This window comes from Antechinus flavipes, chromosome 3 (assembly GCF_016432865.1).
Source record: "Antechinus flavipes isolate AdamAnt ecotype Samford, QLD, Australia chromosome 3, AdamAnt_v2, whole genome shotgun sequence".
Taxonomy (NCBI): Eukaryota; Metazoa; Chordata; class Mammalia; order Dasyuromorphia; family Dasyuridae; genus Antechinus; species Antechinus flavipes.
The window spans coordinates 182,545,638-182,559,756 of NC_067400.1; the positions used below are offsets into that span (position 1 = coordinate 182,545,638).

Genomic DNA, 14,119 nt, shown 5'->3' on the forward strand with positions numbered 1-14,119 from the left:
AGCACATAATTTATACACATTTTCTAGGAAATTGAAGAACAAGCAGTTGAAAGTAGACCACTTTAAGTATGTAAGAAGCTCCATACTGCATCATGCAGGTGAAAATATCTTTTATCTTAACTCAGGCAGTATGCATGAAAAATTGACCAATGCTTTTTCTGACATGGCCACTTGCAAGCTTATCTTCCTTGTTATACTTTCCACAATCCTATTCACCTTATTTAGTAGCGATACTGCAGACAAGAAAGCCTATGATGATTCAAGTATAAGTACATGAAGCATAATTCTATGAGTTAAAACCTGAGAACAAAGTTCAACTTTGTTGAAGAGCTTAGTATTATTTGCTAACAAATTTAGACATATGTTCCCAACACTATTTCCTCAGATATATCCACTTGTTTAATGATGTCATCCTCATTTCCCAGACTTTAGACGGGTAAAAATGATGATTAAGATAGAGGCCCTATTTAAATAATTCAAATCAAAATATTAAACATTTAATTTTAGGTATCCTATATATTGTGAATTATCAGGATATCATTTTAATTCTCCACTTTTCTTTCCCAGCAGAAACTTCATCTATTCAGAAACCAACTTACTTCCTTCTAACTGTACTGTAACTTAGCTTTTTTTTTTGTTTATCTGCTATATGTAAGTATATTTGTGTTTTTCTTTGAATTTGTTTTTTAGTTTTCAATAATATATCTATATATAAAATTTTATTCCCCTTCTGTATTTTTGAGACAAGAAAAAGATTATATTTTCTCTATAATTGGTATTCTATATGTAGTCCCAATACTTGCCCCATACATCATCACTTTTTCCACATATATACACACTAAGTGTGTGACATGGATAATGAAAGTTTGAAAGATTGCCTTAATGATATTATGATTCAAATTTTTGCTCCTTCTTTAATCTATTCAAACCTAAGTATAATCACATTTTTAAATCTATCACTTTCATTGGAAAGAAGTATGGTATGCAGTAGAAAGAATATTTATTAGATCAAAAATTACTTATTTTCAAATTCTTGCCATGCTATTTTAGTATCTTGTTGGATAACTGGGCCTCAGTTCTTTGTTTATATAGGGATATAGGACTCTTCCAGCTCTAAGTTTATGATCCTATGGCATTAGAAGAAATATAATAGGCCTATCCAACTGCAGTTCTTTATTTTCCTTATCCCAGATGATTTTGGTTTTGAAAAAAAGGAAGGAGATGAGGACTAGATCTGTGATGTTATTGACAACAAATATCCTGGATGAGGAAACTTTATGTACCATTGTAGGTCAATTGGTACATTGACTTCTGTAGCAATTCATAGTCTTACAGAGTTTCCTAGATCAGAGCTTCTTTTTTTATTATAGCTTTTTATTTGCAAGATATATGCATGGCTAATTTTTCAGCATTGACAATTGCAAAACCTTTTGTTCCAATTTTTCCCCTCTTTCTCCCCTCCCCTCCCCCAGATGTCAGGTAGACCGATACATGTTAAATATGTTAAAGTATATATTAAATACAATATATTTATACATATCCATGCAATTATTTTGTTGCTGAAGAAGAATCGGACTTTGAAATAATGTACAATTAACCTGTGAAGAAAATCAAAAATGCAAATGGACAAAAACAGAGGGATTAGAAATTCTATGAGCATAATTCATTTCCCAGAGTTCTTTTGCTGGTGTAGTTGGTTCTATTCATTATTGAACAAATGGAACTGATTTGGTTCATCTCATTGTTGAAGAGTCATATCCATTAAAATTGATCACCATGTGGTATTGTTGTTGAAGTATATAATGATCTCCTGGTTCTGCTCTTTTCACTCAGCATCAGTTCACATAAGTCTCTCCAGGCCTTTCTGAAATCATCCTGTTATAGACCAGGGCTTCTTAAAATTTTTTTACTTAGGACCCATTTTCACCTGAGAAATTTTTACATGACCTCAAGTATATAGGTTTAAAATAGATAAGCAAACCAAATATTTACTAATAAACAATAATTTCATGACCCCCACATTAAGTTACATGAGCCCACAGTTCATAACTCATAGTTTAAGAAACTTTGGCCTACAGCAGTAGGCCTGAGATTATACAGTTACTATGTGCACTTGAACTCAGGTCTTTTTTGACTGAAAGTCCAGTCCTCTAGCATTATACTAATACTGTCTCTCCTGGAGAGGAAGCTCTTGGATAGATAGGCCTATGAGAATAATTCTTAATGATCACACCTTTTTTGCTGTTCAGTCACTTTTCAGTTGAGTCCAATTCTTTATGATCCCTTTGGGGTTTTCTTGATAAAGATATTAGAGTAGTTTTCCATTTCCTTCTTCAGCTTATATAACAGATGAGAAAACTGAAGGTAACAAGATTAAGTGACTTGTCTAAGTTTACAGTGTCTAAAGCGGGATTGAACTCATGAAGATGAATTTTCCTGACACCCAATCCTGGTACTCTATCCACTGTGCCACTTGGCTGCCCCTGGATCAAGCTACCATGAGGAAATGAGGAAGAATTCATTTAACCATAACAGTTTTCAGACCATATTCATGTATAAAATAACGGGATTAATATATTTTGGCCAAAATGACAACTCTGTGGCTCACTGCATAATTGATTTAGGAATAGACAGCTGAAATAGATATATTAATTATGTTGTTTTCTAATCCCCCTGCCCCCAGGACAGCTCCATCAATGGGATTTCATTTTACTTCTGAAAAAAATGGATCTTACCTTGTAAGAAACAGTTCTCCCAACCCCATTTCTAATCCCTCTCCAGCTCTTTGAAGAGATCAAATAAAGCTGTAAAACCTGTTTCTCTGTTGGATATTAGCAAGAGGACAAGTGCCTATCTTTAGAAATCTTTTCAAAAGACAGTGCCAGTACTGCCAGGAGCATAACTACCGCAAGCCTCTGTTAGGATTTGGATTTTACTCTTAAATGCTTGAGATTATCTTGTTTTATAATATTTTCTCATCATTGAACATTATTTTAATATCATTCTTTAAATAACAAAACAAGTTCATATTTTGTTCTAGTGGCACTAAAGAATATGGGATGAAACAACTGAACATGGACCATTTAAATGTAAGTTAAAATTAGCATGACACTTTATGGTTTAAACAGCACTTTATAAAGCAGGTAAATTGTCTTCTATTTATTGTGATGTTATGAACCAAGTGCAATTATCCAGTAGATTACCATTGACTAGGACTGGGTTTATAGCTGAACTGTCAAAGATGATTATGCACTGCACAGGTAGGGAAGCTAAACACTGGAAACAGGAATAGAGGTCAAAAAAATCACCATTCGAGAATGAAATCAAAGTTTGAACTAAAAAGATATGAAGTAGCATTGAGTGGGAATCAGAAAGATAACTAGAGAAAGTCTGGAATAGAAGAAAAACTGGGAAACTGAGTCTAGATAAGGATAAAAAGGAATCCAGATAGGCTCAAGGAGTTGAACTATTGGGAAAAGCTAGAATGGCCAGTGAAAATCAAGTAGGATTGAAATACTTGTGGTATATATCTCCTCCTCCTTTTCTTTCTCCTCCTCATTGCTTATAGCACAAATTGCATCATATGCCAGAACTTGTTTAGCCATTCCCCAGTTGAATGATATCCCCTCATTTTCCAATTGTTTGACACCACAAAAAGAGCTGTTATAAATTTTTGTTCATATGGGTCCTTTCCTTTTTCTTTGATGTCCTATTGTTTATATCTAACTTTATTTGTAGAAAAGTATTTTGTAATTATATTCATATAGTTCTTGAATTTGTCTTAGCAGGTAGACTCCCAAATATTTTATCTTATCTGCAATTATTTTCAATGGAATTTCTCTATATTTTTCTTCTGGATTTTATTGTTATGAAAAAGAAAGACTGATACTGTATTTTGTATCCTGTAGATTTATTTTGTATCTTATAACTTTGCTAAAGTTTTTTTTTTTTTTTTTAACTGCCACTATTTTTTGGTTGTTAACTCTCTAGGATTTTCTAAGTATGCTATATTATATCATCTGCAAAGAATGATAGTTTTGTTTCCTTATTGCAGATTGTGTATGTTGATGATATCAGATGAATACTACTTATTATTTTAAGGAAAACACCATTTGTTTCTATAGCTTCTAATGTTTTTTCATAGGAATGAATACTGTGTTTTATTGTTTTAAAAAAAGCTTTTTCTGCATCTTTTGAGGTAATCACATAGTTTTTTAATTTTTGTTATTGTTGATAAGTTTTGCTGATAATTGTTAAGTTTTGTTGATAATTTTCCTAATATTGAACCAGCTTGGCATTCCTGTTATAAATCCCACCTGTTCATAATATAAGATCTTTGTGATATATTTCTGAAATCTCCTTGCTAGTGTTTTTTTTTTTTTTAATTTTTGCATCAATATTTATTAGGGAAATTGGTCTATAGTTCTCTTTCTGTTTTTGCTCTTGCTGGCTTAGGCATTAACACCATATTTGTGTAATAAAAGGAATTTGGTAGAATTTTTGCTTATTTTCACAATTAGTTTATATAGTATTGGAACTAATTGCTTTTTAAATGTTTGGTAGAATTCAATCAGTCTTAAGGATTTTTTCCTTAAGTAACCCATTGATGCCTTATTAAATTTTTTCCTAAAATAAGGTTATTTAGCTATTTTATTTCTTCTTCTATTGGTCTGAACAATTTATTCTTTTGTAATCATTCATCCATTTCACTTAAATTGCTGGATTTATTGGCCATAATAGTTCCTAATAATTGCTCTAATTTCATCATCATTGGTAGTGAATTAACCCTTATGATTTTTAATAAGTTTTCTTCTTTGTAAAAAAAAATTAAATTATCCAATAATTTATCTATTTCTTTCTCATAAAATCAGCTCTTTGTTTATTAGCTCAATGGTTTTCCTACCTTCAATCTTATTAATCTTTCCTTTGATTTTTAGGATTTCCAATTTGGTGTTTAATTGTGAATTTTAAAATTCTTTTTGTTTTTTGTTTGTTTCATGGCCAATTCATTGATCGGTTTTTTTTTCTATTTTATTGATGTGAGTATATAAAGATATAAATTTTCCCCTAAGAATTGCTTTGGCTTCATCTCATATATTTTAATATGTTATTTCCTTATTGTCCTTAATGAAATTGGGTTTGTTTTTTGTTTGTTTCTATGATTGTCCTTTGGTCCACTTATTCTTTAGAATTAGATTATCTAGTTTCCAATTAATTTTAATCTATATTTCCATGAAATATAGCCCTGTCTATATTTCAGACACTTAAACTGAAACAGTTTAAGCTGATTAAATCCCTTATGATTTCTCTTTCATTTTTATCATTTTATGCTTCTCTTGAATCTTGTATTCTAAAGTCAGATTTTCCATTTAGTTTTGGTCTTTTCACCAGGACTGTTTGAAAATCCTCTATTTCATTAAATTTTTTTTTTCTCTGAAGGATTGTACTCAGTATGCTGAGTAAGCTGTTTTTGGTTGTAATCCTAACTCCTTTGCATTTCAGAATATTATATTATGAGCCTTCTAAATCTTTCATGTGGAAACTGCTAAATCTTGTGTGATCCTGACTGTGACTCCAAAATATTTGAATGGTTTCTTTCTGGCTATTTGCAATAGTTTCTCCTTGACCTGTGGGCTGTGGAACTTGGCTATGATATTCCTAAGGTTTTCATTTTGGGGATATGTTTTAAGAGATGATCAGTAGATTCTTTCAATTTATATTTTATCCTTTGGTTCTAAGACATCATGACATTTCCTTGGTATCTTCTTTTCTTTTCTTTCTTTCTTTTTCTTTTTTTTCTTTCTTTTTTTTCTTTTTTTTTTTTTTTTTTAGTGAGGCAATTGGGGTTAAGTGACTTGTCCAGAGTCACACAGTTAAGACATGATAAGTGTCTGAGGCTGGATTTTAATCCAGGTCCTCCTGACTTCAAGGTCAGTGCTCTATTCGCTGTGCCATTTAGTGTCTATCCTTGGTATCTTTTTGAAGTGTGATGCCTGGACTCCTTCTTTGATCATAGCTTTCAGGTAGTCCAATAATTCTTAAATTATCTCCTCATGATCTATTTTTTCAGGTCAATTGTTTTTCCAGTGAGATATTTCATATTTTCTTTTTTTTTTCATTCTTTTGATTTTGTTTTATTGTTTCTAGATGTGTCATGGAGTCATTAACTTCCACTTGCTCAATTCTAGTTTTTAAGAAATTTTCTTCAGTGAGATTTTATACCTCTTTTCTTTTTAGCCAATTCTGCTATTTAAAGTTCTTTTTGTCAGTTATTTTTTGTGCTTCTTTTACCATTTGTTCAATTATGTTTTTAATGTTGTTCTCTTTTTGGTACTTTTTGGGTACTTTTTCATGAAGACGTAAACTTTTTTCCCCTAATTTTTTCTTCTAATTTCTTTCTCCAATTTTCCCGCTACCTCTTTTGTGTGGTATTTAAAAGCTTTTTGGAACTTTTCCAGGAATTCTAGTTGGTCCTATATTTAGTTGTTTTTTTTTTTTTTTTTTGGTTTTTTTTTTTTTTTAGGCTTTTCTTGTAGCTGTTTTGACAACATTGTCTTATTCTGAGTTTGTGTCTGGATCTTCCTTATCACCATAGTAACTTTGTTTTGGTAAAGTTGTTTTGTTATTGTTTGCTCATTTTTTCAATCTATTGCTTTGACTTTGAACTTTATGGTAAAGTTGTACTCTGCTCTCCTGGGGATAGGGATTCTGTCCCAAACTTCAGATTTTTTTATTCTACCATTTTCAGAGCTAGATCTGGAGGTCTGTAGGATTTCAGTGCTTCCAAGGTGGTGACTGTTGTCTCTGTCTCTGCTCTGGTCTTCATTATTTCATTCATTCATTCATTGTTCTTCTCTATTAGCATGAGCCTGCAATGTAGAACTGTGATCCTGCTCTCCTTGAGCTGCAAGCACAAAAAATATTCCTTTTTGCCTTAGAATTGGGATTAGGTCTCTGCTCTCCTATGAGTGACTAAAAGCATTCTTCTCTGCCCTTTAATTATGACCAGGACTCCTGTTCCCCTCTGGCTTCTTGAGATTGCAATCAGGAATGGTATGTATAGGCAATGCAGCAGGGTCTTAAACTTAGAACCAGCAAAGAGTGTCCTCTAATTTCTTTCTGACCATTTGTCCAATCCCCTTATTATTTGTGGACTAAGAGCTCCCAAAGCTGCAGTCACTTTCAGGGTCTGTTACTGGTGCAAAGACACAGATTATGCTCCACTTCAGGCCAGTTACCACTGAGTGAGGCAGACTTTTTTTGGCTAACATCCTAACATTTATTCGGACTGGAAAAGTGTTTTTCTTGCATTTTTGTTGATTTTGCTGCTCTGGAATTCAATTTGAAGTGTTATTTTAAAATTGTTTGGAGGGGAATTTGGGAGAATTTAGGTGAATTTCTATTTCTACTTTACCATTTTGGTCCACCTCCTAAAACAAATGATCTGAACCTGTGTGTGCTTCATGGACCTAATTCCTCAAGGGGAAATGTGTATAAATTTCAGAGTGTGGGAGTGGTCTGAGCTGGGTGGGAAATTTCAATATCATTGGTTTCAGGTCAAAAAGTCAAAAAGAAATTGCCAATTATTTATTTTGTGCCATTCCTATAATAAGGATTATTATTATTCACAATAATTATATTACATATGTATTAATTAATTAATTCACAATTAATTATACACATTAATCATTCATAATAAAAATATAAGCAGAAGGGAAAAATAGTACCTGACTATCAGAAATTTATATTCTAATGAGGGAAACTGAAATGATGAGGGAGAGAAGTACCCAGGAAATGAAGGGACGATAAAGAAAATTTGAAGAGTCAGGAATAAAGCATGGAATAGCAAAGAGACATGATTGGACTAGTCACTTTCCTGAAAATGAAAGTTTTGGGAGAAATTAACTAGTTAATAGAAGGAGTCACAAACAGAGTGCATTTGCAGTGTGGGAAGAACTAGAATACAGTTAATTACAACATTTCCTTCCTAGAATCCAAGACCCAGTGTGGTCCAAATAGACTGAGGCAGGTGGTCCCAGTCAGAGCAGCAACCTTAGTTTTAACTCCTGAAATGGGCCATATTGGCTCCTTCATCCTAACAACCTAAGCAACTCCACCAGGGCAAGGAGCCTTGATTCTGAGACAGGCAATCCTGAATCTCCTTTTCTTAGAAAAATCCACTTCTTCACCTTTCAGACAATCCAGAAAAGTTCTCAGCAGAGGCCTCTGGGACCAGTTTTCTATCAATCCTAAGAGATAAATCTGAGTTAAACTCAGGACCCCTTTTTATAATTACTTTCCATATTGATCCAGTCACCTGGGGTGACCTGGGTTCTTCAAAAGCCTTTCGTGGGTAGAGGAATGATGTCTAAGGCCAGACAAGTCACCTCCCTTCCATGTTCCCATCTTGCTGTTGCCACAACCCAAAGAGACACTCTTACCCAGATCCATACTTGATCCACATGGACTAAGGCCAGGAACAGCCAAGTTAGACAGTATATTACCAGAGGCCCCAAACTAGAGAGTGGAGAGATACTTAAGTTAGGATTGAGCTGGAGCTCCCCTTGGGGAAAGCATGTTGGAAAACCTAACAATGCTCAGAGGTACTGTGGCTGTTCTGCAGAGGGGGGTGGGAGGAGGGAAGGCCAGGGGCCAAAAGGGATGAGCTAGTAGTGTGATGCAGAAATGGAGAGAGTGTCCAGGCATGCACTGATTTATTGACCAAAGCTCACACTCTGAAACTTTTAGGGTGAGGAAGCTATGTGAGGCATGGCAGAGAAAGTCTGGAATGTTTGCTTTGTAAGGGAAAATTGCCACGGGGATCCACAACACAGAAATGGATGGATGCTCCTGGTGTTAAGGAAAAGTTGTGGCACATTATCATGTAAAATGAATACTTAGCACCTATTATGTTCTCCTTTAAAAAAAAAAAAACTAGATTGTAATATCAATTTTGATGAAAGCAAATATATACCTGAGGTTATCAGCAACAGAAGAATTGCAGGATTATATTATGCAATTTAGCATTAAAAAAAAAAAAAAAGAAAACTTTAACACTTCAAAGAACTGTGATCTCATCAATTCAAGTATCACTTCCACCAATAGATTACAACCCCTTTCTAACTTTATAATAGACAGTTTTTAATAGTTAGACTAAAAAAAGAAATATTACCCCATGGTCAACTTAAGTACAAATCTCTCTGAATTGATCCTTTAAATTGATCCTTGGATGAAAGCATGCTGTTTCTCATGTGAGCTTAATATAAAACTCAAAAAAATTTGTTCTGCTGGCAGGGGCACCAATACCTCACCAAAAGGCTTTGGTATTGGGCTTAGATAGAAAAATAGGATTATAGTGGCAAGATTTAAACCTAGGAAAATTTCTTATATTTGTTTATCAACCATTTTAAAGCAGTGCAAAGACTGTCAGGATTGCTATATCATTTGATTAATCCTGATAATATACTTTGTATGATAAATAAGGAAGCAGTGAAATTTTTCAAGCTGAATTATGAGCTGGGAATGATTATTTCTTGTATTGGTAACTAAATATTGAATTAACACTAAGGTTTTCTCCTTTTTCTACTTCCTCATCCAGAAATCAACCTGTGAGGAAAATCTTTCTCAAAACCTTAACCAGCCAGGATGACCAAGATCTAATCAAAGATGGCAAAATAAATTTTAAGTTTTTTTATTAAAGCTTTTTATTTTCAAAACATATGCATGGATAATTTTTAACATTCATCCTTGCAAAACCTTGTGTTGCAAATTTTTCTCTCCCTTCCCTTTACCCCCTTCCCTAAATGCCAAGTAATCCAATATATGTTAAACATATGCAATTCTTCTATACATATTTCCACAAATATCATGTTGCACAAGAAAAATCAGATCAAAAAGGAAAAAATGAAAAACAAAACAAAATGCAAACAACAACAAAAAGAGTGAAAATACTATGTTGTGAACCACATTCAATTCCCACAGTCCTCTCTTTGTTTGTAGGTGACTCTCTTCATCACAAGACCATTGGAATTTTGAATCATCTCATTATTGAAAAGAGCCACATCCATCAGAATTGAGCAAGCAAAGCTTGCATTGCTGTGTACAATGTTCTCTTGGTTCTACTCACTTCAGTTAGCATCAGTTCATATAAGTCTCTCTAGGCCCCTCTGAAATCATCTTGCTGATCATTTCTTATAGAACAATAATATTCCATAACATTCATATACCATAACTTATTTAGCCATTTTCCAACTGATGGATGTCCACTCTGTTTCCAGTTTCTTGCCACTAAAAAAAGGCTGTCACAGATATTTTTGTATATGTGGGGTCCTTTTCTTTATGATCTCTTTGGGATTCAAACACTGCTGGATCAAAGAGTATGCACAGTTTGATAGTCCTTTGGGCATAGTTCCAAATTGCTTTCCAGAATGGTTGAATCAATTCACAACTTCACCAACGATGTATCAGTGTCCCAGTTTTCCTACATCCCCTCCAACCTTCGTCATTATCTTTTCCTGTCATCTTAGCCCATTTGAGAGGTGTGTAGTGGTACCTTACTTTGGATTTCTCCGATCAATAGTGATTTAGAGTACCTAAAAAATTCTAAGTTTAAACTTAGTCCTTCTAGCTGTGTTTGCTCATACAGGTCTACAAAAATGTAAATCTTTACTTTTGTCAGATAGGTGATTTGGAACTTTGTCTTTGACCAGTATTTGAGTGATCCAAGTCATGTACCCCAAGACCTGCATTGTAATATAGCCCCAAACTCTTATTATAACATTTATTTTTTCATTCATTGTTAACTAATCAGAATTGATTGCCACCCTCAAGAACATCTATTCTTCCTAGAGCATATAAACTGTGAGTCCACCACCATGAGATTTCTTTGGTCTGAGAAAGACAACCAAATAACTAACCTATTATTAGTAAACATATTGGCATTATTAATAAAATGGTTAAATTACCCAGAAACTTCCTCTCAACCTTTTTCAGTCTCACATATCTTAAAAGACTGGCATGCCAAAAGTAAGAGACTCACTTTTAGAGCTAGACAACAAAGGGTCAAAGATGGAGGTCACCCAATGAAGGGCTTTTCTTTTTCAGACTATGATGTCTTTTTGAAGCTTCATGGTTTATCATGCATTACTACATTCTATTTTCAAACTGTACTGAAGAGAAGTTTTCATTCTGTTTGTCTTTGTCATAAAGCAAGTACAAGAAATCTTAATAATAGTTAATTGCCTGCATTCATTTCTTATCTAGTTCAACATTAGGAAATTTTGAGACATGGAAAAAAAAATCTCCTCCTTTCACTTCTATCCCTGAAAGAAGGGAAATTAAAAATTAAAATGACTTTGTTTTGTGAATTCTATCAAATAATTTAAAGTTGGAATTGATTTAAAAAGTAAAATGGATTAAAATGGAAATATGAAACCAATGTATTTTGGTTTCATATTATATTTACAAGAGTGAAATCTTTAAAATCAGATTTTCTCCCCAGTCTTTATTGAGTTGAATGTAAGGGGAAAAGAAAATGTCAATAATTTCTTATCTTTGCAGTGTTTAAGGTCTTGCCAAATTGAAGTTGAATTTGACTTCCAAAGTCTTCATTCTTTCACAGTAATAAAAAAGATTTCATGGAATACTTAAAAATTTCTAGGATTCATGATTTTTATTGGTGGGGTTCCACTTTCTACCACTTTAGTTTTCAACTCCTCTAGATTATCCTAAATTGCTATGGTTGAAAGTATGCTATTGTTTGGGAATCAGTTTTCTGGTCATGAGTATATCTATACTGAATGAACCTATTTCTAAGATAACGGACATACATTCCACTAGTGGGCTTATAAATATAAGCTTTGAAGGTTTTCAGAGCCAAGGATAACCTCCAGACCATGAAGAAATATCAGAGGAAACTTTTGGTGGAATATTCATAGAATATACTATCAAAATTTCACTTGCTACATTTGTTACTATTGTGTGTCAAAACTTTTACCATGAAAAATATATTCATTTGGGTTGGAGGAGAAATCATATTATAAACAACATCATATATTCTTCTTGGGTATTTTCATTTTAAAAAAAATTGTACACTGAGAGGTTTAAAAAAAATTGGAGTATTTCTCAAATAATTTTGAAGTAGTTACAATGACGTGATAAAATGAAAAGCATTTTGCCAATAATTAATGTCTGAAAATGCATTTGGAAGCCATTATTTTTCCTTACATTACATAAATACAGTTATAGATGCTTTTCTTTTCTTTTCATTTTTTTAGTTTATAATCTCCCAGGGAAGAGACCATGTCTATATAATTTTCTTAAAGTGTTATGGAATAGAGTAAATAATCTTGGACTTAGAAGATTTAAGTTTCAGTCTCATTGCAACACAATTATACTATGTTTATTCATGTACTTATCCTACTACTTTATATGGTGAATTGCAGACAATAGGCATTCATCTAAATGTTTGTTGATTATAATTACTCCAGGTGTACAAAGATGTATACATTATAGTCCCATTATGACATCATTTGCTGGAGAGTTGAATTCAGCATAAAGTGCTTCTGTTTTAGAAATCTCTTCATTGAGGTTTAGCTTATGAAGTCCTCAAAGGAAATGTCAAGTAGGCAGATTTAGACTTGGTACAAAGCAGAAAAGTTATTAAAAGTTAGAGCTATTCAAAAGTGAACTGGGCTGCTTTGGGAAGTTGTGCCCTCTTCAAGTAAAGACTGAATGACCTCTTGTCAAACGTGTCATAAACAAAACACATTATACAGACCCAAAAAGAGAAATATCACAAATCTGCAATGAGAAATACAGAAGGAGAGGCAGCTAGATGATGCAGTGGATAGAGCACCAGCCCTGAAGTCAGGAGGACCTGAGTTCAAGTCTGATCTCAGACACTTAACACTTCTTAGCTGTGTGACCCTGGGCAAGTCACTTAACCCCAATTGCCTCAGCAGAAAGAGAGAGAGAGATACAGAAGGCGCTCCAATTTTTCTTTATTTGTGAAGTTTTTGCCAAGTACAAAATATCTCTGGAGCATTCTTTCATCTGCTCATTTTAAAACATTTATTTACAGTCAAAAGAATACTAAATTTAGAATAAGAGAAAGGAAGAAACAAGTGTTTATTAAGTAATATTATTGTGTTGTTTATACTTCCCATACAGCAGGGATTTGTAAGTGAATTGGATTTAAGTGAGAGAGGACTTGCAAGGTCATCTGCCTCGGTTTCCCCTCCAGAGTTATCTGAGTCCAGTAGCCAGGTATAGATCAGGACAACTGGATATGGCCCTCGATGCAATGGAAGTCTTTAAAAAAAAAACAAAAACAAAAAAAAACTAAGGTCTTCAATAGGTCTCAGTTTGACTGAGGCCACACCCATTCAATGATCACTTGAAAGTCATGGCATCACCTCCCTGATGTCATGGTCCTCTTCAAGAACAAAGGACAAGCAACAACTTCTGTGAGTAGAGCTACTCCTCAAATTGGAATTGTTTCAGCTGGGAAACTTCTCCCTCCTTCCCTCTCTCCTTCTCTTCCTTCCTTCCTTCCTCCTTCGCTCCCTTTCTTTCTTCCTTCCTCATTCTTTCCTTCTTTCCTTCCTTCCTGCCTTCTTCCTTTTCTTCCCTCCCTTCCTTCCTCCCTTTCCTCCTATTCTCCCTCTCTCCCTCCCTCCTTTCTTCCTTCCTTTCTTCCTTACTTCACTTTATACCTAACCTTCCCTTCTTCCCTTCCCTCCCTCTGTCCACATAGGGTAGCAACATAAATATCATCTCTCTGATCTTCCCAGCACTTCTGATAAATGGGTGACAGGTGTCCACCAAAGGAAGATGAGCAGCCCTAAAAATGGCTCAGTATGCCCTCACATCAGAGGTGCTAGTTCTCTTTGATCACTCCATATATGCCAGGCTCAGTATAGTATATTACTAATAGCATATAGTAATATATATAAAATATACTATAACTATAGTGTGTGTGTATATATATATATATACACATATATAACTATAACATATACTATATAACATAGATAGTATTACTATAACATATTACTAATAAAACTAAGTGCATCAGTCACTTAACCATAGCCTTCTAGGTCTCAGCTTCCTCATTTGT

At 33.8% G+C, this 14,119-nt stretch overlaps 1 long non-coding RNA gene across 1 annotated transcript; it reads left to right on the top strand.

The window, feature by feature from the left end:
• Positions 1 to 2,886: 2,886 nt before the first annotated feature.
• Positions 2,887 to 9,716, top strand: LOC127553544 (uncharacterized). The gene is made up of 2 exons (XR_007951772.1): positions 2,887 to 3,089; positions 9,599 to 9,716. It is a non-coding gene; the product is annotated as an uncharacterized LOC127553544 (long non-coding RNA).
• The last annotated feature ends 4,403 nt before the right edge of the window (positions 9,717 to 14,119 follow it).